Here is a 24,682-nt window from a genome sequence, read left to right as displayed (position 1 = left end):
CTGTTTACAGCAAGAAACCATTTAAAAGTCTAGACATTAAAACAAACAAGTCTAAATTTTTGGGGTTCATTATGAGTCATGAAATAATGATGAACTAGGCTTATACATGTCAGTGATAGTCCAGCAGTTTGACTTTTTTTGAGTTTCTCATTATTGTTACGAGAACAATCTGTCCGGATGCTGCTTCCGTTCTTCCTTTTCACTGTAACACAGTAAAGACAAGCTACAAAATGATTGGTGTGCACATGTGAGGCACCTGAGTGGATCATCTATGAGCAACATCAGCTTAATACAGAAATGTTTCGTCTCGAATGTCGCCTGCGGGAGGCCGAAAGGTAATATTGCACCACAAAATGGGTTAAACCTTTCCTTCTGCATATTCAAAACATTTTTAACGGCAAATTGCAAATGCTAGAGGCATTAAAAATCAAACAAAAGCTCCAGATTTGACATTCACTCTTTTTTTTATATATATGTGCATTTCTGTTTATGGATCTTTTGGTGCATTTGTTGTGTTTTTACTCTTTTTTTTTTTGCTTTGTAGTTCTGTTTTCAGATCGCTTAGGTTTAATCCTGTAAGTCTGTTCCCTGGTTTGTTTCTGTCATTCTAGGCTCTGATTAGTAATCATCACACCTGGCCTTTGACCCTCAGGGTGTTTGCACTATTTTAACCTAAAAGGTTAGATGTTATTCAATAACAGTTCATGCCAAAGTTTTAAACACAGACATTTAGTGGTCTGTTAGCACTTGGAGTATGTCTTGAAGGCGACTCTCAGCTACTACCAAACCCAATTTTAGCGCAATATCTGTAAAACTGACTGAGTTATAGAAGGTTTCTTGAATTAGGTTGACTCCAAAAGGAAATTGGCTTTAGATGCACATCCAAAAATTATTTTCTAAAATTTTCACTCATTTCCATCCTCTGGTTCATGAGATATCATGTTAACAGAAAAACAAACAAATGAACGCACACAATTACATTATTGCCTGCCTTTTATGTTAGGGAGCAATGTCCAAATGGACATTAGTGAAAGTGGGAAAAAAAGTAAACAAAAAAATGTAGCATTAGAAAAATGGGCTTTCAGCTGAATTGATATTTGATCACTCTGAGCTATTGTTCTGATGTTTTATAGCTCCAAATGTTAGAGAATAAATAAGAGGGGAAGAGTCAGCAGAGTGTTTCAAGTATAGATCCTAACCCACTGACAGATATTCATCGGGGTCTCAGGGGGTTCTGAGCTGGACATTAACTGGACAACAGTTTGTCCTCTTCGTGTTGTTTATTAATATTGATTCCTCTCAAACTGTGAAAGACACATCACCATCTCATAAATGCTAGCTGCTATTTAGACCCACCTGACAAATCAAAGTGAATCTAAAGTGGACTGATTCCAAATGAAGATGCTTAGATGTATTTTTTCCCCTCTTTTTCTTTTGGTCTTTTCATTTCTTTGTCCTGATCTTATCTATTTTTTGAGACATAAACTGCTGCTAATGCTTGTTGTTGCAGGGTTTTTTAATCTGTTTTCATCTTGAAAACGGAATAAATTATCGAATATATTAAAATAAATTACAACTCCGAGAGCTTTCATCATTTTGTCTCACCACGTGTCTGAAGAACATATGCCTGCATAGCAAACAGCAGTGAGCAGATGGGTTCATCTTTAACAGCAAATGACAAAATAAAGATAACCAATAAACTAATAACGTTAAATATAAAATAGGTATTGACTGAGCAATCTGATACGATATAATATGAATGAATATCAAGAATGTTGTTTGTTTTTTTCATACGAGTTGAAAATAGCTTTAAAAGGAAAGCAGTCCGCAGCTGATCTCAGAGCTGAGGGTTGTACAAATCAAAGGGGCTGAGAATGTGCTGAATGAAGCACGAAGAAAACATCTTCACACACATTAAAAGTATGCTTGGTAAAACATCAAAGCTTAGTCTTTGTTAATGTGGGCCTTCAAATGTAGCCCTTCTTCCTGTTTGCTGCTGACGAAACTCAAAGTAAAACAAGCAATGGTGCATTCAGTGTACCCAGTAAGTGCAAAGTAATGCCATTTCTGAACCAAAGAGAAAAAACAAAAACTTTTAATGTAGAAAAGTATAGTTTCCTCAAACAAATGAGGTGGCAGATTTACAAACTCACACATGCACACATAAACACTCACACACACACACCCACACACATACACATATATATATGTGTGTGTGTGTGTGTGTGTGTGTGTGTGTGGACAATAACACACCCCAGTAGGAAGCTGCTTTATTATTAGATGATCCTCATTCTGTCTACAGAGGGGGTACATGTGCGTAAGTGGCAGAGTTTTGAACACAACCACCTGTTATCATTGGCTGGAGTTAACAGTCTATCTAAATGTTTCAGCACATAAAACATTTGCACAGAAAAAAAAGAAGGAACAACAGAAAAAAACACAGAACCATACACAAGTAAGCCATTAGACATTATTGGGAGTAATTACTGTGATGTTAGTTTTTTTTTTTTTTTATGAACATCAGAAGCTCTTAAAACCTCCAGATACCCCAGAGCTTACTTCATCTGTAGTGTCCACATCAGGTCAAAGAAGAAGTTCTGAAAAAGCACCCATTGTGAACAGTTTGTCTAAAATCCCACCTTTCTGTGCAGCAGAACCAACAGCGAACTCAGGCAGAAACAGGATCAGCGCTCAAACGCCAGACAGCTCTGCAGATGCAGTTCAGTGCGGCAAGGAGTCCTCACACGCTTAACTGGCAACACAGCCGAGTCAGCTGCTTAAGTCAACACTCATCTATTGATATATTTGTCACAAATGGTAAATGATGTTCACATTCTAGACACAGAGATGGATGGGTTGGCAGGACAGAGATGGTGGTTTCTAAAACCTTCTCCATTTTGACTTTTTTATTTGTATATTTTACCACTAGTCCTACCTTAAATCATAATATCTCAACAATACAGAGTCAACAATGATCCTGCTGATGCACAGGATGGTCATGTGACCCCGATGTAGGTGAAAAAAATCAGTTAGTTCAAAGTAAGGAAGTCTTTCATTGGTGGTGTTGTGGCCCTGTGATGGACTGGTGACGTGTTCCTGCTTTTTGCTCAGTTGACTCCTGGAGATAAGCATCAGATAGGCTCTAAACAAAATCAAGCAGCCATAAAAAATGGATGAATTATATAACTCAAAAAATGTATTTGGACTTGTATGCAAAGACTTTTCTTCAAGGTAACCAGGGAGTCCAGTAAAACGTTACCTGGTGGAATGTTTTCCTTCCCCATATGAACTATCAGCATGTGAAGCTGGGATAATATCAGTACAAAGCAAACAGTTCTTTTCAACAACTGCAGTAATCCATATTATGGCCAGAGGCACTTTTTTTTTCTCCAAATTTTGTGATCAAAGTGTCTGTTAGGATGATCCCCTGTCAGAAAAGTAAGAACCAGGTTCAAACAGCAGAAACATGTCATTACAGACTGCTGAAAGAGACTGTGTGAACGAGGTCTTCACTCTGAAACTGACGCATAGAAAAGCACAATGAGAAGAAGAATAGAGCTGTTTGGAGCAGAAAATTGCCTGAAATTGTAAATGTTTCATCTTGGCCATTTGAGGCGGATTGACCAGAGTCATGGCGTGCTGGAGACTATGACCTGACCTCCACAGGACAGAAAGTTAGGAAAGAAAAAGCTTTTTAATGCCTACAGCATCCACTGGAATGCTCAGTGAAACGTGCACAGAGCTCTTGTTAAACATTTTTAAACTAACTGTTCCATGTTTTTTTTTTTTAATTCGACAAAAAGAAAACTTTGGGGAAGAGAAAACTAGAGCAAATAAGTTGGCAAGCTGAAGAGTGAAAGAAAAACTGTTGTGATGCAAAAGCAAGAAGGGGAGCAGCTTAAATTTTGAATCTTTTTATTTTTATTTTTTTTAACTCACGTTCTTTGAAGCACAGCAGGGGAATGACTCACACTGCTGCTTTCTCACACACACAGATTTGTTTGTGTTAGATGCCATGAAATGAACCAAATCAGTGAGCAGCTCCTGCAATTTTAATGCCCTGATAAAAATTTAAACGGTCACATTTTGTTCTTTAGGAATTGCATTTCATCCCAAGACTGCGACACATTAAATGTGATGCTGATGGACATTTGGTGATGAATCAGACCAGTACATTTAAGTGCAACCTTTTTGTTCTTTCTTCTTTTCATCATTTAGGTGTGACATTACTCTTGTCACTCGGCTTGCTTCCAAACTAACCTGACATTAATGGACCATTAATTCTTTCTGAAAATAACTTCATCATCTTGTAGGAGCTGAAGAAGCTGAATTATGATGTGTGGACTGCTAATCATCGCACACACGGTGGGAAAAACAAGCCCTCAGCTATTTCCTCATCCTCTTGATTAGACTTAATCTTGCAGCAGGGTTCAGGAGATGGGAAAACCTGATGAATGATGCAACACACTGTTGACTTTTTGGCATACAAATTCTTGCCAAGCACTGTGTGGAAAGATCTCGCAACATACGCTCACTGACAAATGACATGAAACTACACATGAAGGAAGTTCATGTAACTGTAATGCAATAGTTACAATATCAGATCACATGAATAACAAAATTGCCAGTTTGAACACACTGCTTTTAGTTGTTTTAGTCGTACCCTCTCAGGCATGGATATGAGCAGCGATTTAGTGCACTGTATCGTCTCCTGCAGCAAGTCAGCATACAATTGCCGAAACCTGCCCTCAAGATCTGGCAGAGTGGCACTTGGTCAGACTTGACGTACAAGGTTTTTGATAGGGAAAGACTGAAGGACCTGACTGACCACAGGAGGACCTTAACATGATGCAAGGAGTCCACATACACCTGTGCCATTGTCTCGTTGAAATACTCAGAAAGAGTACGACATCAAGAAGCAGGATGTCACTGACACAGAGCTGTGCCAGCAGGCTCCCACAAATCCTTAGCTGAGATGAACTTAAGTCATGACGTATGGCTCACTACCCCATGATGCCAGGAGTGTGTCTGTCACCGCAATGGCAGGATTGGTCCTCTCCCCTTGGTGCCATCATAACTTCAAATGAAGGTCATCCATGTTAACGTCGAACAAAGATTCATTGCTGAATATAACACAACACCCCATGCCTCCCAGTTATAACACCACTTCAAATGCTCCAGTCTCTGCTCTGATGTTAATGACAGCCTGCAGAAGAAAGATTAAACCCATAGACCATCTAATGTCAGTCAAGACACTGAGCAGGACGGCATAGTATATTTTAAAGCGTCCAATGTCTGTGTCTGGACGGCGGTTGACGATATCATTAGGGTCTGAAGTGCTTGGTTCATAAAGTAACAGATTACCCTAGTTGTAATCTGTCTTGGGTGACTGGAGTCCTCACTATGTGTGGGAATGTCCTCACATACCCAACATTGGACCAATGTGACATCTGGACACCCAACCATGCGAGGCAATAGCGCAATACAATCACTTGGCCTCATGCAAACCCACAATAAACCCCTGTCAAACTCTGTCAAGTGCTGGTAATGCTGTCTAATGTGTCTTCACTCACTGTTTTGACTGAATGTCAGATATAACACTATCTCTCCACTCATGATGCCACCACTCGTGCCCCGTGGTGCTCGTTCTAGACATGCCAGATCCTTGCAAATCAAATCTTTTATAGTTCATACCCTTGGCTGATCTGCTTGTGCTTTTTTAATTTTATTTTAATTTTTTTTGTCACTGAGTGTAAAACAATAGAGCGATCAATAATTGTCAGTTTTGCAGCAGTTCAGTTTGCCTACACCCCACCCCCAGGCTCCTGACACAATCAGTTTACTGTTCTGGAGCAGCATGGAGTTGGTGGTAAAGTTGTTCACAGCTAAAGCCAGTGCTCCGACATTTAGAAACAGATAGAAACGCTGCAATAAAAGCAATTCCTTGGAACTAGAACTGGAGCTGCTTTGGCTGAAAAACCACCTATGTGAGCTAGGAAGAAAATACACCATTTAGACAATAGACCAAAAGCCATCTGAGTTCAAGTTTCACTGAAGCACAAAAGGCTAAAACCCAAAGATACACGGACACAAAAGCTGCACTCACTCAACATGTCTGGTGAGGAAATACCACTCAGTTCAGTAAAGGTAGTGACTCCAAAACACCTGTGGGTCTGATAAAGTATCTGTTATTTTCACATTTATGATCATTTTTAGTAGCGCCCTCCATTAAAAAAAGGACATGATGGAGCAGCTGACTGCAAAATCTAAGACAGTCTATCCAATGTGGGATGTTAATAGGAGTCTACAATGTTTTTATAAACTTATCTATCTCGGTCCAGTTTGAAGATGTGATGTCTTTAAACCTACAAGGTGTACTTGACTATTCCTTTGAGTTAAATGCATTTTTGTTCAAATTTCTGATTCATTTTTTTCAATTAAAATTCATTGCTTTCAATAAAGTTCACTTTTCTTAAATGAACACAGTGCAGACCTTCAGACATATTTTCAGCACAATCCCATTTTTTTTCTTTTTCTCTTATGTGCGTTCATTGCTTATGCAAAGTTAGAAATCATCTGTCTTCCTCTGGAAATGAGAAAGAGCGTTGATGGCTGGTGACTCATATATGTAATTAGATGTCCACTCTCAGTAGAATAATATCCAATTATGGACTTCATAAAGATAAATGAGGATAAGAATCCAATTAAAACAGACCTGGATTTTTATCTCTACACTGTACAGGCAAAACCAGCAAATTCAGGAAACTTTTCAGAAGCTCGATTAACACCCTAAAATGAGTGAATTTTACATGAACTTGGGTCTGTAAATGACAGAATTAAAATGAAAAGAAAATTACTTTGACTCCGTTAAAAAATACACAATTTAATTTTTGAAATGGGGTACTATTCTTTCATGCTCACTTTACAACCCTGTCATTCACAAGACCAGCTTCCAAAAGATGAAGGCACTGCATATTTAATTAAAGTATGTTTGTATTTCAAAACTTCATCTTTTACTTACAAAAATGTGCTTTACATTACAATCAGTCATTCACCCACCCATACACTGATGGTGGTAAGCTACATTGTAGCCACAGCTGCCCTGGGGCGGGCTGACAGAAGTGAGGCTGCCATCACACCGGCACCACCGAGCCCTCTGACCACCACCAGTAGGCAAGGCGGGTGAAGTGTCTTGCCCAAGGACACAACAGCTGAGACAGCCGGAGAGGGGGTTCGAACCAGCAACCCTCTGGTTACAGGACGAACCCTTACCTCCGGAGCCACTGCCGCCCTACATGTCACAAAATCCAACAGTTAATTTTTTTCTGCAGCTGGCTGCAGATCTGCTATCAGAAATCATTGCTAATTTATTATTGGTGCTAGCTGCAGCAAGGATATAGCCTAGTTAAGACATTCTTAATGGTTTTAATCAGATCTTTTTATCTCAAAGGGATAGTCTAGTCATTTTTGAAGCGATCTGTTAAATAGTACCTTATCAGCTGGGATATCACTCACAGAACACAGGGTACGAAGAAAGAGACAAAGTCTTCGTCCAGACTAAGCTAATGTCTAGCCAAATGATGGTCTGTTTTTCAAAATAATTTTTTAGACTTATAAAACAGCTCTCTCTCGAAGTTAACACATCAATGTGAAACAACACTAAATTAAACCTCTACACTTTTGCATGACGGAAAGAACTGTTTAATGAACCTGAATAACAATTAAAAAATAAAATAAATAAATAAATAATGTGGATGTTTGGCTAGCCATGAGCCTAGCTTGGACTAGGACTTTTGCCTCTTTTGCCCAATTCTGTGCTCTATGACTGATGTCACTGCTGATACAGTAATAACTAGAGAAAACTATTTCACAGAACATCACTTCAAAAATGACTAGACTATCCCTTTAACTAGGCTGCAAATGAAAGTGACGTTTCCACGTTGCTTTTAAGGTTGTGTATATGGCTTTCTTCAAAGCTGAAATAATGGATGTGGTATAGAAGGATATCAATATCCATCCTAACTTCTATTGAGCCCTACACAAAAAGCCCTTATCTGCCCCCCTGGAGTTCTGCTCACAGCCGAATCGATACCTGGCAGATGCACCAGATGTTTTATCTGCCCTCTTCAGTGATCCTTTGCTTTCCAATGACATGGACTAAACTCTCCCAGGTTTTCTGAAAAAGTGTGATTCAGTCAGCCAGTGAGAGTACAGTCACTAATTTGTTGATTTGCTTACTGATCAGTCTTAATTTAGTTCATTTTGTCGTTGTAAAATTTAAAAAGCAGAAAAATGGGACCAATGCAAAATCCTTCACCAAGCTTCAATCCAAAATCTGGGGATTCCAGTCCTTAAAATGGATTTATACATACACACCTCAGTGAGCCAGACTGCACCACTGAATAAAATGCTCCTTCGTTGACATGAATATACGTGCTGCAGGTTATTTTGACTCAGACCCACATTATACCACTCAGCTGCTTGAAATACACACTAAAGCACCACATGTGGAATAATCTGCTGCTGAAAATAGCCCATAACAAATGCACTGGTCCCCTCTGTTTGTCTGACAGAGTGCAGCTGTTTTGAGAAACTCAAACGAAGAATAAATTATGAACTAACCTCAGCCTCACACACTAAAACATTGCTTCATTCAGATCTGCTTGTCACAGCGAGGGGAAGATAAATGCCGAGGAGACACTCAGCCTTTAAGATTAGTTGAATTTTTTGTGTGCTAAGATATCGTAATCTGTCTCTACAACAAAGAGATCTGAACAAACACAAGTCACTGACTGAGCTGTTGTGGATGAGCTCACATATGAAGCTCTTCAGCGACGATGGGGCTTTTAATAAACATCTTTATTAAATCCTGAGTATTAGGAATAATCCCTAGCACATTTGCGCCAACCTAATTACACAACCTCTGCCATCAAACGCTAAAAACACCTATGGTTATAAAATCTCATATTCTCAGTCAGCGGCAGATCTTCTGATAAGAGCAACTTATTTCCCAAAGATACAGACCTGGAGGAAATCACACAGAGCACCAAACATTAAAGTCCAATTATACCCTCATCACACTTTTGCGTATTTGCCTGCGGTTTGTGGTTCTACCTGGGTCATGCATCTCGGCCAATATGATACACGCCTCGATATACTACAGACAATCCAATTCATTAGGGATACATGAGCAGCAAAAATCTGTATGATACAATATGATTTAGCCCCATATCACAACAGGATTTAGCTTTTAATCACAATGCAGTGTGACTCCATAGGAATTTTGACACAACACATTGAAATGCAACGGAATACAATACAACAAAGCAAAAGAATGATTCTGTGTCAGTTACTGATATTAATTATTTGCTTGCTTTTCAGTAATTCAGCAGTAAGCAGAAAATGTATCATCTACATTGGAAAAAATCAAGCACAGGTTAACCTTTTATGTCTTCCTGTAATATTAGTTAATGATCATTGTGAAGCACACTTTCAGTGTTTGTTGCTGTTTAAACTGGCACTGCTGCAGTTCTCCTTCTTAACAGTAGGTGTTGCTAATGAGAAAATGAGTTGGAAAAAGACAAAAGAACCACCAAAAGAAGTGAATGCAGGGGATCTGTGCTAAATGTACAAATGTAATTTTTCTGCTGTTTTTCACAGCGGATGCCTGTAGAACCGTTAACCAGACTGGATTTTTCCCATCCAAAAGCAAACCGATGCCTCTAGATTTAATCCTAAAAGTGCATCAGTACATGGCTGCTCTACTGAGTCAATAGCCTTGTGCAGATTTGTGAGTCAGTACAGTTGAGTTAATCTTTACTGCCCTGGTTTGTAAAAAGTAATGAGATACATGGTTGTAAGAAAGCAGCATCGCCTCTTTCTGATAGGCTAGCATAAGTAGCGTGTCAGGTTTATCAGTCACATCATGTTTTTTGTTTGTTTGCCTGTTTTTCCCAATGTAATTATACTGGGAAGTTGTAATATGCTGTAGAATCAGAAAGTGTAAAAAGAAAGACTTCAAACTGGTTTTCTGCCCTTTTTGTATCCTTACAGCACACATGCCAGACTTTATTTTAGCGTGCAATGTCCGCATGCAGCTAAATTCCAGTTCTGGCTGTCTTGGTTACAGTGAAATTCGCCAGAGTAGAGCAAAATGGAGAAAAATAACAGTAAGAAGAGCCAGAAGACGGTGGGTGAGACCATGGCTAGATGCTGACAGAAGACTTAAATTTAGCTCAGGCTCAGGAAAGAATTGCGACAAGATGCTGGTAAACACTGCAGAAGCACAGCAGCAACAACACATGTAGGAACAAACACCACACCAACAAAACAAATAAAAAGTTTACACTATGGCAACAAACCAGAAGCTATTCTTCTGCCACAGTACGCTGTAAATTTCCCAAACATCAACCAAATGCATGTGCACTATACATTACGGTACATATACTGTACTGACTTTAACAAAATATAAAATTTTTCACATGTAAATCCATGTAAAAGGTTTGTCCAGATCAAGGCTCTGCAACCTAAGGTGCCAGAGCCACATGTGGCTCTTTGGACCCTCTGCTGTGGCTCTCTGTGGCTTTGACCAAAAATAACATCGAAAGAATTCATGCTTATATTTAAAACTAGAATATGAAAAGTTTGTTTTCCTGTCCGTTTTTAGGCGATATCTGAATAAAACATCACAGGGAGTGAAAGGCTCAGATCCGTCTGTGCTAATAGTTTGTTAGCCACTACATTCATCCAACTTCCAGTAACACTGTGGGGTTTCTTTTTCCCCCTTTCAGAAAATTTAACATTTTTTAAATACATTTAAGTCAAAGTGCAGCTCTGCACGCATATTACAAGGTTACAGGTAATAGTTGTAAAAGGTTAAGAAAAAAATATGGCAAGTCACCCTGCAAAAACTAATAAAAGTCAAGGTTTGTGTAAAGGAAATGGAGATGTTTGCTTTTAGTGAAGGGAAATAAATAAGTCAGAATTAAATATTCAAGAAACTGGCTTCATTTCAATGTTTGCTCTAACTCTGTTTTATTATTTCAAAGTGGAATACGTATAATATTATTTCCAGCAAATATTGAAAGGGCTCAAGAAAACCTGCACCATTTGGTGTTTAAATTTTAAGTGTGAATACAGAATTTTATTCATATCTCTTATTAACTTTGGTCTTTTTTTGTTGTTCTAGCATGTGAAAATAAATGTCAATAATTTATTACAGTTCTTTAATGTCAAAGTGTAACAAACTGTAGCTTTTTACGTTATGTAGTAGACAAGATTATTGGCTTTCTAAGACTATTAAAGTTACAACGTTCATTTCTTTACATCAACTATTTTTGCAATAGACTTTTAAAATGGACTCAGTCCTGCCTGCCTCCGGTGGAAAGATCCACAGTTCTCACAGGAAATGTGACATTAGATTGGGCAGTAAATGAAGTGGGGGGCATAATATAAAAGTCTTTATAGACTGCCAGTTTCCCTACTTAATGTTGTATTGACATAGTAATTCTCATTAACTTTCCAAGCATGTAGTAGCTGCATAAATCGTAGCTGTAGCAAAAACAAGCAGCTGAAAATCCCATTACTGCATATTTAAGCTCATTAAACAGAAGGACACTACACCTTCTCAGGTGTTTGTCATCGTCACACCAAGCTTTAAGCTCTTCTAAAGTCAGTGTTCTTACAACAGCATGTCAATTTACCATAAAAAAAAAACAGATTATATCTAGCTAGCAAACAGGCTGCATTGTGGATGGAAAGAGCTGCAAATGTTACAAAATACATAGTAATGTATAATCAATAGGCAAAGCTTCAGCTTCAGTTTTGTCAGGGATTCTACCCAGGAAACGTCTATGTTAGCATACCTTGAATGAATGTATATCTCCTGACACCTTTTGTGCCAGAGTTTTAAAGTAAGTTCTAATACTTAATTTTTTTAACCATATTGGTCCTGTGTAACCTCAAATCCTGAGATCTCATGTGATCTGTTAGCCCTTAGAGCATGTCCTGGGAATGACTCTCGGCTACTACCACACCAAATATTAGCTAATTGTAAAATTGACTGTGGTTGGTAACATTGATTAAATATGGCGGCCATCTCGAATCAGGTTCGCTCCAAATATTAATAGTTGTAGATGTGCATCCAGCAATTACTTTTGGAGTTTCATACAAATCAGTCCACTTGTTCATGAGATATTTTGGTAACAGACAGACAGGGTTGACTCCAGCAGTTACAACTGCAAATATCTCACACAGCCAGATGATGATCAGCTAACACAACATCGAACTTTAGGTCAACAGCTCTAAAATTGTTGTACATTCAATTATTACCCTTTGAGAGTTTCTCTCAAATCCATTCAGCGGCAGGCGAAAACAAATTTATTAACAGTTTACCTCGGGGTCACCAGTTATTTGAGAGCCGTGATTCACATTTTCACTTAAGCCAAAAATGCTACGCAGCAAAACATACTCACATTTCTAACCTCATTTCTGTGAACACTTTTACATAAAACTCTCATTCCAAATCACAGCCTGTGCAAAACGTTTATGTGTGATTGATGCAAAGGATCTCTTGAATGTTGATGCATAGCAATGCGCCCACTGATTGTAGAAGCCTGACGGCAAATCATGGTGACTGAGAGGAGGCCCAGCAAATTAACTGTATCTGACAAAGACATCTAGATGCACACATTCGATGAAGCATTTCTGTTCCCTGAACACGTGTTCTTTCTTAATTCGTCCTTTCAGGTTGTCCTTTGTCAAAGCCAGAACATCATTCATGCAGCATAATGCACACTGACACTTGTGTATTATGCTCTCTGATTGCAGTAATGTGAATACTGCAATCAGACTGATTCAAACCAAAGTAATTGCTTTAGTGGAGGCCTACACCATGAGATGCCACTCCAAAGGAAATGTTTGACAGATAAACAAGTTATTTGTCTGTTTAAGCTCCTAGGTTTTGTTAAATGTGCATTGTTTCAGACACATAATGAATGCTTCCTGGCTGGATCGTAGCAATTTAGGAAAAACTCCTTCAGTGTGTAAGCAATCATGGTACTGCTCCACTCTTGGTGCTTGCAAAAAACGTTTTTATCTGCTATTTTCAACTTCCCCAAGTGCTCTCCTGCCCCCTCGCCTCACTCAGCAGCATGGGCCCACAACAATACCACCATGTACTGTATGCCCTTTATCGGACCACATCCCAGGCCGCACCCTGGCACGACTCATCAGGACGCCACGATAGTACAACGTTACTGGGATGCGTATCACGGCTATGCTAGATTGTTTTCCTCACCCTGTCGCAGTTCCATGACCACTGCCATCCTGCTCTCACCCAGGACCACGTGACATAGTTACCTCAATCCCACTATGGAAGTTCTGTCAGGCTTAAAACCTTTGTGGGCCTATCAAACTCTATCATATGTAACTGGAAGCCCAGAGTGTTCTTAATATGCACCTAAAAACCTTGCTAGGACCCTTCAAACACCATCCATGTTCTGACTAATACTGAGGTCCTCATCCAGTGTGAAAGAGACATTATCAAGACTTTTGGGTAAGACCACTGGTTCTCATGGTGTGATATCCAGGAAAGCACATGACTACTTGTGATTTATTAATTTTTCGCTACTAAAAAGTTGTAGGTGGAACTAATGCTTAGACACTGTTGCAGCTCCGACTTGTTTTTGTTGAGGGAGGTGGTGGCAGCTCTCTCCAGCTCTTAAAATTCAGGATTAAGCTCAAAATCTTCCTCCTTCTTTATTAAACATTTTTAACAATCAAACTAAAAATAAAGCCAACTTTTACCACTTTATGGCTGCATTCATACTGCAAGTCTTAATGCTCGATTGCAATTTTTTTCCTCAATTCTGATTTTGTTTTTTTGTTTTTTGTGTGGTTGTTTACATTACATTTTAAATGCGACCGCCATCAGACTCCAATGCGAACAGTCTCCAGTTCTCGAAATGGCCCACATGCGCAGAAGATATGAAGTCACTCTCCACACGCTGAGTTTACAGAAGTAAATATGGACGCTGCGAGTGTTAGCATGTGTGTGTTGATTCTGAAGTTGCTGTCCAATTGGGGCCAACAGTACATCCAAATGGTAAAAGATACAGGAGGGAGAATAAAAAGAGCGCAAATGTTACCAATTGCATTTTTTTCTTTGTAGCTGTGGCTGCTACCTCTGAGCAGTGGCATGTGTGGATGGAGAGTCAGAGCCTAGAGTTGTGGGACTTTGACGTGAGGGACCTCCGCCCCTTCATCCAACAGAAAAGTCAGATGATATGCGACATGAAGGTTCACACTGCAGTCGCTTTGAAAAACACTGAATATGTATCTGATTCAGTACCACATATGAAAAAGATCTGGGTTGGATATGAAAAAAATCAGATTTGTCACGTTCACACTGTCATGAAAAATTCTGATATGTGTCGCATAGGGGGCAAAAAAAAATAAAAAAATCAGAATTGGGTTGCCTTTGCCTGCAGTGTGAACATAGCCAAAATTTCCAATAAACCCTAAAGGTCTTCTTATCGAGACTATAGTGTCTAGTCATTATTGCTTTCAGCCGAGAATGCAGCAGTTTGCTGTCCTGCATGTCAGACTGCTGAACAGTCTCCCTCTGGGAGTCACTACAAATGGCAGGAGCAAAGGTTTCCCAGCAGAACATTGCCCGAAGCGTCTCACTGTCATGCTGCCCCCGCTGACTTCCCTTCTTCCCACAGTGCATCCAGGAGCCATGTCTTCCCTTTAAATGACACTCTAAGGCTTGTCTATGCACATGATGAAAAAGAAGCGGATACAGGTTAGTATTGGTACTAGAGTTGTTACAATGAGCCTTCCTGCAGGTTGACAAGTTTTGTCTTCCGTAGAATATTTTTGTTGGGCCTGACTCCCGTGGCAGTTGTGGACGAGCTATGGCTCAGCCTTTAACCTGTCACAACTTTTTGCAAATCTTTACATGTGACTATTGCTTCTAACACAACAAGGCCTAAATATCTAGCTGAGCCACCAATTACCAGGTGCCATTCTATAATAAGGTAACCAATATTTTTCACCTGTCAGTGACCATAACATTGTAGTTGGCTACATTAACACAGACTGCATGCAGACGATTGGTGTATGATTTGTTTAGAAATATTTGAAGCTGTTTTGTGTCAGATTTCCTAAACTAGTGATAGTTATTCCATCTCTTAGCCTCATTAAAGTGGCTAAATTAAAAATGGCATTCACTCACAATAATGAAGCCAAACAAATCAGACTTTCTCCCATCCTTTCTGTGTTCAGTCAACAGGCGATTCAGCTGAAGGTTCACATCTAAACACCTCTGCCACTCCTCTGTGCTTCGGCATTTGGAAGTTTAATGATGAGCCAGAGCTAATTACATACTGAATAGAATCAAAGTAGGTTTCTGGTTGTTGTGTAATTTTAGGTGAAGCACCTTGTAATTTCTATCTTGAAAGGCACTTATAATAATAAAACTGACTTGCTTGCTTACGATAAACAAGTAAGATTTTCATGATATCATTACTGGTCACTAAAAGACAGAATGGTCTACAGAATTATATGTAGGATGTGATATAAGTGGGTCTTGTAATTTTGCTTCAGTTTGCCACCTCACCATCTGTGCCACCAATGCTTCCAGTCTTGATGTTGTTTTGTACAGACACACAGATCTGCTGTCTGAGTTTGTTTTTAGAAATCCGAATTTTGCAAGCAGAAATGTCACACATACAGTATGCTGCAGGGGCATAGTACGCCCCATATCCTCCATCTTTTAGATGTTCCCCTGCTACAATACTTTGTTTTTCAAATTAAAATAAATAATAAATATAATAATTAACTGAAATTGTGTTTTTTTTTTATTCTTTACACTTCTTAAATGAGAACATCAGAAGTCAAACTCTTGGCTGAGCAGTTCTACCCCAGATGTTTTTTTTTTTTTTTTTTTTCAAAAACAACAACAATAACCAACATAATAGGTTGGCGCTCGGCTGCCTCACTGCACTCGGTCTTTGTGGGTGTGACAGCAAAGCCGTCCCGCTGTTGTCTTTCTTTTGTCTGATCACTCAAACTAAAATTTGCGTGAAAAGTTTTTCAGCAAAAGACAAAGTAAATATCCAACTTTTGCTCTCAAAGCAGTGTGTCGGACCTACAGGGGGGCTGGGTAATTACACCCACAATGTTGTATTTTCTGACTCTGACTTGTTAGAAAGATCTGGTACAATTGCTGTGTGAAGACTGCGACATGAGGTGGAAAAGACATTTGAACCACAGCTCGGTAGCGAATTGGAGCCGTGGAAGTAAATGACACCACAAGTCGCTTGTTCTTCTACCAAACCAGACACGGATGCCAGCGAGCAGGTTGTTTTATCCACACGCAGCGACATTTGTTAAGAAAAAAAAAAAAGAAAAAGAACAGCTCAGAGTTGGCATGAGAATTTCGATGAAGCACTGCTGGACTTTAGTTGCATGAAAGGTCTTAAACCTCGATGCCACGGGTCAAATTGACCTGAAGTTACAGGGGCTTCTCTACCTCTCTTCGTTTTTCTCTCTTTCGAGGGCTTCAGGAGGGTTAATAAAGTCCAGAGCCATTCTTCATTTCTTTTTTTTTTATTCTAATGATTCAGATGGTCTTCGAGTCTTTTAAAATGGTCTGCATCAAGAAAACTTACAAGAAAGCCTGATTCAGTCAAAGCAAACCATGAATGAATTATGAGTGTCTCAAGGCTTGTGCGCAGCCCTCTATGCAGCATCAAAATAAAACTGATCAGACTGATCCCAGACTAGAGCAGAGCTGCTGGCTCAGACTGAAATAAGACCCAGATGAAACCAGATCAAACAATCCAGCTGACCAAGATTGGACCCACGCTCAATTTAACTGCTTGACTTGGAGAGGGAGAAGAAATAAAAAGGAACAAAATGGTGCCAAAGACCAACCCATTCAAACTAGACCCACGCTAGACAACAGACTCATAGTGCACCGAGACCCACATGGGAGCAAACCAGCTGGTTCCAAAATCTTTTAAACCATGACTGCAACAAACAAACTGACTTGGCTTGGACTGAAACAAGAACAGATGATTCACTCTGTTCCGAGTCTAGAACTATCGTCTTATTCTGAATATAATGGGTTCGGTCCATTTAGCTCAATTGTTTATGCTAAATTCATGGGCATAATGAGGTAATCAAAAAGTCATTTTAAGTGTCTAAAATGTAAAATGTTCACATCAACAGTGCTCATGGCTAGTGGGTTCATTGTAAGTTTTTTTTCCTTAATGGTCCCTGTAGAGTTTGAGAGGAAGAGAGAAGATTATACACATTCTAGTTATTTCTACCAAAATAGAATCAAAATCAAATAATGCAACTTGGTGCTTCATAGGTGCATATCTATCACTCATCACTCATCACTCACACTGACTGACAAACAATTCAAAATTTGGGTCTAGCATTGAGAAAGGCCCTTATTATAAATGATTCTCCTGATAAGGATTTCAGGCTTCTCATCAACTTTTATCCCACTCATCTCACAGCAGCTTACAGTGAGATTCTCTCCGACTGGACTGAAAACCTCACTTTGTAACTTTTGGCTTTCTGTCAGAAAGGCAACAGACAATTCATGTTGGCAGTAAAGCTGATGTCATGCTTCATCAGAAGTCACAAAGTCAGCTCTTGTTCACGTGGTTGCGTGACGAAAATTGCATCATTTGGTTCTCGTAGCAGCTTCATCCGCCACTGCTCGACACAAGGGTCAAAGGGGTTTTGTGCCAAGTATTGAGTGATTGGTTAGAAGGTTTGTGGGCGTGTTTAGTTTACGGAAAAGCGCACAGAATGCAATGTTGTCATTTCGCTTCAAATACTCCGCCTTCAGAAGCCAGTTGTTGGTTGGAGTGCGAGCGAGCAATATGGACAGTTTTGAAGAGCAGTTAGCCGAGTTAGTCTGACAACATGTATTGTACATCTGTATGGAGTAAAAAGATTGTCAAACAGCAAAAGATTTTGTAGAAGGAGATAGTGCAGACATTGTCCACTAAAAGCGCGATGCTATCTTCATGACAGATTTGTGGAGGACAAACGGAGGATGCAGGGATGGAGTGGCAAAGAAACGGTGACATGGGAGTTCTGATCTGTGTGTCTCGTGGATTATGAAAGGTGTGTGCGAAAATGGACATATCGCAACAGACTTCTTGACTTCTTAAGGAGAATGACGGAGCCTTGAGACGTCACGGTTCTGTCAGGTTGCGTGGAACTGACGGAGAAGAACCCAGAGCGCAGACTCATTTTAAAGAAAAGAAACTAATTTATTAAACAAAAGAAACAAACGAAAACAAAAAGCTGACTAGTAGCAAACAAACAAAAACTAAACTTAAATACATAAACAGAAACGAACTCTGAAGACAGGAACCAGGAACATGGAGCGCGGACAACCAACCGGACAACCAACCGGACAAACATCTAACATCAAACAATGAACCAGCGGAGAGTGGAAGGCAATGACCGGGTTTTAAAGACTGAGGATAATGAGGTAAGTGGAGACAGGTGGCGTGATTACAAAGTAGGGACAGGTGTAGGTGGGTGTGGCAGGGAGACAGAGAGAGAGAGAGACTGAGGAGGAGCAAATGAAACATGAAACAAGAGACAAGACAGAAACCAAACACAAACCAACAAACTAAATAAAAATAAAACAAAACCATAACACAGAAAAAACCCAAATCACCACAGCTTCATTATGGCGGGCTTGAGGAACCCCAGTGTGTAATAAGTCCTTTGTGCTTCACTCAGCTGATATATGAATGTACTGTCATATTCTGACCAAAACAACTCATTAAGTTCACTAATGACACAACATAATCAGATTTATTTGTCATTCATCATGTCTGAGTTGTGAGAGAACAAAACACGTTCCTCAGACCAGTCTAAAAATAAATGAAATAAAGACTAAATGACAAATAACCTTACGTTCCAATTATTACAAACAAAGTCCAGTGGTCAGCTTGAGGGACTGGGCTCATGATAACCTGCCTTGCTTTGGTTCTGCATCTGCTGCTGTAAATGCCCTCCAGTGAAGGGAGACAGCTGTTGGTCATTTTTGAGCTGATGTAATCACTCTTTGCAGCACCTTCTTGTCAGCCTCGGAGCAGTTTTCATATTAGGCTGTCACGGAAAATGTCGGGACACTCTCCACCGCACACACACAGGTAAAAGGAAGCCAGCACAGCAGCACTGAGGCCAGCATGCTTCAGCCTCCCTATTAAACAGAGGAAACGGTGGTGGGACCCATCGGCAATTATACTGAAACATATCATAGAGCTGAGGTGAAACAGTTAGCAAGCTGGTGTGGAAACAACAAAGAGCTGAATGTGGATTTTAGAAGAAAAGGCTGATCGCCTCCTCCTGGGCATTAACAACTCCTCTGTGGAGAGGGTCAAACACAGAAGATTTTTGGGAGTCTGCATCAGTGAGGATTTGTCCTAGACTACTAACCTCACACATGGCCAAGAAAGCTCAGCAGAGGATAAACTTCCTCTGGAGACTAAGTTCTCTGTTAATACGAGAACCTATCTCTGGAAATGTTCATGTTTTTTCAGTGTTACTTGTGGCAAATCAGCAATCAAAAATGTGTTTACATGGGTATGGCTGTTCTCATTGAATTTGCTGTAGATTCTATGCCAAGCAGGGTTGCCAGGTAGGAAATGATGAACTACCGTACTGTCGTTTTAAAATGAGTGTATTTTGACCCAAACTATCATATGTGCTAAGTGAGGTGGTGGGGGGGTTGTATGAGTTGTGTGTTGTGACTGGTGAACATGTGCACAGAAAAGGAGGGGGCTTGATCCTAAAACTATCTTATAAAAACTAATTATTGTAAATCTGGAAACACTGATGCCAAGCTTTTAATGTGGCAGGCATGCAGTCTGAAGCATGGAAACAGGTCCATCCAAAACGGTGACTACATGGATGTTTGTTTGGACCTACAGTGAGGTTGGGTTGCTGCTACATATTAAAAAGGGTGAGTAGCACAAACAGCCCTCTGCTGTCCGCCATCACTACTGCTGGTAATCTGCTCGTGCATGCACAGAACAGCTATTGACTGCAGCCGTCTGTGATGTGGATGTGCGATTTCACACGTTGCGGCTTCCTTTGAAATGCAAATGGGGGGTGTCCAAAAATCTCTACTCTGAGACCTGGGTTCAAAAAGCTTCGGTTTCAGAGGAAACGAGCTGTTGTCATGTTCACAAACGGCTGAACCGCAGCAGAAAATCAACCACATCACTCAAAAAACAACGTGTAAATACATTGGTGAGGCTCTGTTCTGGACTCTCACACACCTGGCCAGGAAAGCTCAGCAGAGGATACACTTCCTCAGGAGACTGAAGCGTGTAAGAATTCCTCTCATCAGTATCACCACCTTCCACCAGGGCACTACTGAGAGCAACCCGACCAACTGTGCCACTTCTTGATCTGGCAACTGCAGTGTGACTAATAGGAAGAATGTGCAACGTGTAGTAAAAATGACAAAGAAAGTCATCGGGGTCCCACACCTCGTCCATTTTTAAGAAGAGAGTGAAGAAAAAAGCCCTCAGTCCTGTGAAGGTCCCGCTCACTTATCATCCCTCTCGCAAGCCGTTTAACCTCCTGCCAACTAGAAGATGAAACCGTTCCATCCAATCAAAAACAACCAGAATCTGCAACTGCTACATTCCTCAGGTAATAACACTCTCAAAACACCGCTTGACATGAGAAACGTTATTTTGTTTCATCGTATTTTCCATTATGTGAAAATCGCAAATGTTATTTTATCTTATTTGCTCCGTCTCCAACTCGGCGCTAAGACCACAAAGTACACACAAACGACCACAAAACACACTTATGTCCCCACAACATGCGTAATACCATTACCCACATCAGCGGAAACAATAACACAAGCTGTCTGGCATCAATATGTTCACAGAAGCAGCCAAAAAAAAAAAAAAAAAAGAAAAACTCCTACTGTCTGTTTCAAAACTACCAAAGCACCAATTTGACACTGAAGCAGTGCACCTACAGCTCTCTGATGGTAAACGCTTACCTGTGTGTGCAGGCCTTGGACAGATGAGTCTATATCCAAGTCACTGGTTTAACCAGCAGCCCAGGGAAATAATCCGGCCTCTCGATAAAGACAACGACCTAGAAAATGAGGGAGAAGAACATAAATACGGCACACCAATATTGTCATTTTAACAGTTTAAGAGTTCCTGATTTGTGGTGACAAAGTTGTTCATGCAAAATACCAACCACTGTATGTATAACTGATGCACTGATCATGAAAACTGGAACTGAACACATCCTGTCAAATATGATAAATTATATAATTTGATTGCTGTTGCGTTTAAACAAACAACAGAAATGTTACAGTTTCACTGTAAAAGCAACTTTGTGTAAACGGCCCCTAAGTGGACTCCAAACTATGAAGCAATGTTGTTGGGGGGTAGTTTGTCCCTGTTAGGGTCTCCCATGTTAAATTGGTTGGGGTCAGCCAGACAAAGTGCAGTTCGACAACCCTTACGATGACTACAAGAGCCCACAAAACCTCACCAGCACTAGGGAAACCGGCGCCTTATCCTGTAGCCAAGCCTGGGGGTGAGGGGGTGAAGGCTCATAGGAGAGCACCTGTTGGCTGGGTCTTTTCTTATGATGTTTGGTTGGGCACAGCACGACATGGGACCACCCTCTTGTGACTTCATCACCTGTAGAAGGCACCAGAAGTGCCCACATAGTGCACTGAGTGACAGTCAAAAATGGTTCCTCGGGGGTCCAATCCCCAGTTGCAGAAGTTGCCTTCAGGGACATGGAACGTCCCATTAATGGTGGGGGAAAGAGTGCAGCTCATGAGCTACAGCAACAAGCAGATGATTGGGGCGGTGTCTGCAGTGGTTCAGACTCCATATCAGTCTGCTGGGATGAAGAGAGAGCTGAGCTGAGAGGAGAAGCTTTCAATTTACGTTCCAACCCTCATCTATGGTGATAAGCTGCGGGTAATGACCGGAGAAATGAGACTGCAAATACAAGAAACGAGCTTCATTTGCAGAGTGGCTGAACTCACCCAAAGGGATACAGGGTCTGTTCAGAAGTAGCTCGGAGTACATTCACTGCTTCTCCACATCGAAAGGAACCATTTGAGGCGGTTCAGTAGGTGGATGGATGGATGTTGAAAATTATTTATCTTTCTCAACCAACAGACTTAATATCCAAAATAAACCCTTTTGTTCAGGAAAACAAAAGGAAGCCCTCACAAATGACAGCCCGGTGAGAATATCAAGCGCGTCTTCCTGCAACTCCAAGTTCGACATCTATACAGCAACAATCAAAGACTCGCTGATTACTGTCCTGTCAACGAATCCCCTCAGCCTGAAAACGTGGGAAAAAGCTTTTTTGTCTGCAGATCACAAAGCAGCTCAGCCGCCTCTCATTTGGACAGCAGTCTTAGAAAAGTTTGTCAAACTGTCAAGAACCATAATATGAGGGTTTACAGTGAAGTCATGAAAATAGCATCAGTGTCAGTTTGATGAGGTTACAGGCACAACTTTGATTTTACTTCTTTTTTTTTTTGTTTATGATTGTTGCTTGATTCGGGTAAGAAAAAACATAAAATCAGCCATCTTATAATTCCTTCATGCGTGCAGCCAATCTCCAGTTTCTGGCTTGCAGAAATGTCAGTCTGCCAAAACATGAAATGTGCTGCAAAAACGAAGGAAGCCTCCCGCTGAGACGCCGTCTTTGCAACTCTTTCTGTTCACAGAAATACAATGATTTTAAAATTTGTGCAGTTTCACATGTTTTCCGTCGTTTTGGACTGCATCGTGTTACATTTACTTCTGTGTTTTTGTTTATTTATTTAATTTTTTATATTGGAGTAAATGTTTTTAGTGAGATGCTCTTGCAATTTGATTTTTGCACATTTACAAGCTCTGACATTTGTTTCTCCTGCCTGTTCCAAGTTCCACGAATCATCTGGGGACTTCCAGCAGTGCCACAGATGTGCCAAACACTTACACTGCACGTACAATCCAAAACTACAAAATCACTACAAAAGCAAGTACACAAGTGTAGAAAAGCTGGACTTTTTAGATCATTGGCCGCCGCTGAAAGGCGAAAGGTGGGCGATGATGTCTTTTTCCGTGTATGCGTGTGTCTGTCTGTTAGCAAAATATCTCGTGAAGCACTGGACAAATTTTGCTGAAACTTTCAGGAAATAATCACTAGGTGTACCACTACAACTGATTAATGTTTGGAGCCGAACCCATTCAAGACAGGCACCACAGCCAGCTGACTAGACAAAGCCCAAAAACAACTACAAGCCAGTCACTTTTTCAGATATTGTGCTAAAATTCGGTGTGGTAGTAGCTGAGAGTCATTCCCACACATACTGAGCATGTAGGGTGTGATTTCAAGTATTGTTATTTTCGAAGCTTGACACAAATGAATACAACTCTGTCATTTGTCAATATAAAATGATCTTAGTCTAAAACATGAAAAGTGGTGGGCGATGTGCACTTATTTAAAAAATACTTTGATTTCTTGAATATTTTTCTGAACAAAACCCAAGTTATAGAACATTATTTAAAACAGTATGCTCCATTTGTCTTTGGAAACATGATTAAATTCTCATAGCAATAATAATAAAGGCCACAGGGTTATATTTTCTTGTTGTTTTTAAGATTAAATCGTGCCAAAATAAATTTTTAAGTTTTTTTTTTTATTAATTGTTTTTAGCTAGGGTTTATCTGTTAATTTTAATATTCTTTAATCTCACCAGTCTCCATTAAAACCAGACTTTTCTGTTTCCGAGCCATCCAGCAGTGAGACTGGGAGCTGTCATGCTGCCTGCTGTCTTTTCACCCCAGAAATAAATCCCAATCAGTTAATAAACACCATCAGCCATCTGAAGTTTTCCCTTCAGGTTGAATTAGGAAAGTTTTTCTGTTTTTTTTAAATTCCAATCACTGTGGGGTTAGGAATCTAACATCACCAGCAGCCATCCGTCGGATTCCTGTGTCGGTGAATGATGGAGCGTCTGGGCTGAAAACAGCCGCAAGACATCTCTGCCTGAGACTCATTTTAGGAAAGAAAAAAAAAAAAAGAACCAAAGGCGAGCAGTAAAGCCGGAGATCGGAGATGGGAGAGCGGCGGGAAGAGGCGCACTCACCTGTTCGGGGCAGCCTAGCTGGTCTCTGCGCCCACAGACGGAGCCTGGCTGTCTGCTCGCAGTCCCTCACAGTCCTCAGCGCTCCGCAGACACCGGGAGGAGGCGCGCGTGTGCGTGCGTGCGCGAGGTCCGCGCAATCTGGAGCGTCCTTCGGTCAGTCCGCCAGCCGGGTTCGAATCTGCGCTCGAACAGGACCTGGCGCAGGTGCAGCCCTTCAAAAGCTTTTCTTTTTTTTCATTGGGCTGCACGATGAAACGCCATTATCTGCTGTTTGGGAGTTCAGGTATCTGGGAGTCTTGTTCAGGTGTGATGGTAGGACGGAGCAGGAGATGGATCAATGGATCGGGGCCTCAACGGCATTGGTTTGATCGGTCGCCGTGAAGAAGAAGTTGAGTCGAAAGGCAAAACTCTCGATTTACTGGTCCGTCTACGTTCCAACCCTCACCTGTGGCCGTGATGTTTGGATCATGACCAAAAGAACGAGATCCTGGATAC

At 40.5% G+C, this 24,682-nt stretch overlaps 1 protein-coding gene across 2 annotated transcripts in view; it reads right to left on the bottom strand.

The window, feature by feature from the left end:
- npy8ar (neuropeptide Y receptor Y8a) overlaps window positions 1-24,287 on the bottom strand; it is a 49,308-nt gene extending 25,021 nt beyond the window's left edge. Inside the window, exons 1-2 of one of the 2 annotated variants that reach the window (XM_017407539.3) lie at window positions 24,188-24,287; window positions 21,071-21,168 (exon numbers count right to left, since the gene is read on the bottom strand). The gene's annotated coding sequence lies outside the window, so the exon portion shown is untranslated. Of the gene's footprint in view, window positions 1-21,070; window positions 21,234-24,187 lie in introns of those variants that run through there. The other variant, XM_037979307.1, reaches the window with a different exon arrangement.
- Between the last annotated feature and the right edge of the window lie 395 nt (window positions 24,288-24,682).

The sequence above is a fragment of the Kryptolebias marmoratus genome, linkage group LG14 (genome assembly GCF_001649575.2).
Source record: "Kryptolebias marmoratus isolate JLee-2015 linkage group LG14, ASM164957v2, whole genome shotgun sequence".
NCBI classification, from domain to species: domain Eukaryota; kingdom Metazoa; phylum Chordata; class Actinopteri; order Cyprinodontiformes; family Rivulidae; genus Kryptolebias; species Kryptolebias marmoratus.
Note: the sequence above shows the minus strand (reverse complement) of the source record. Positions and strands in the feature narration are given on the sequence as shown.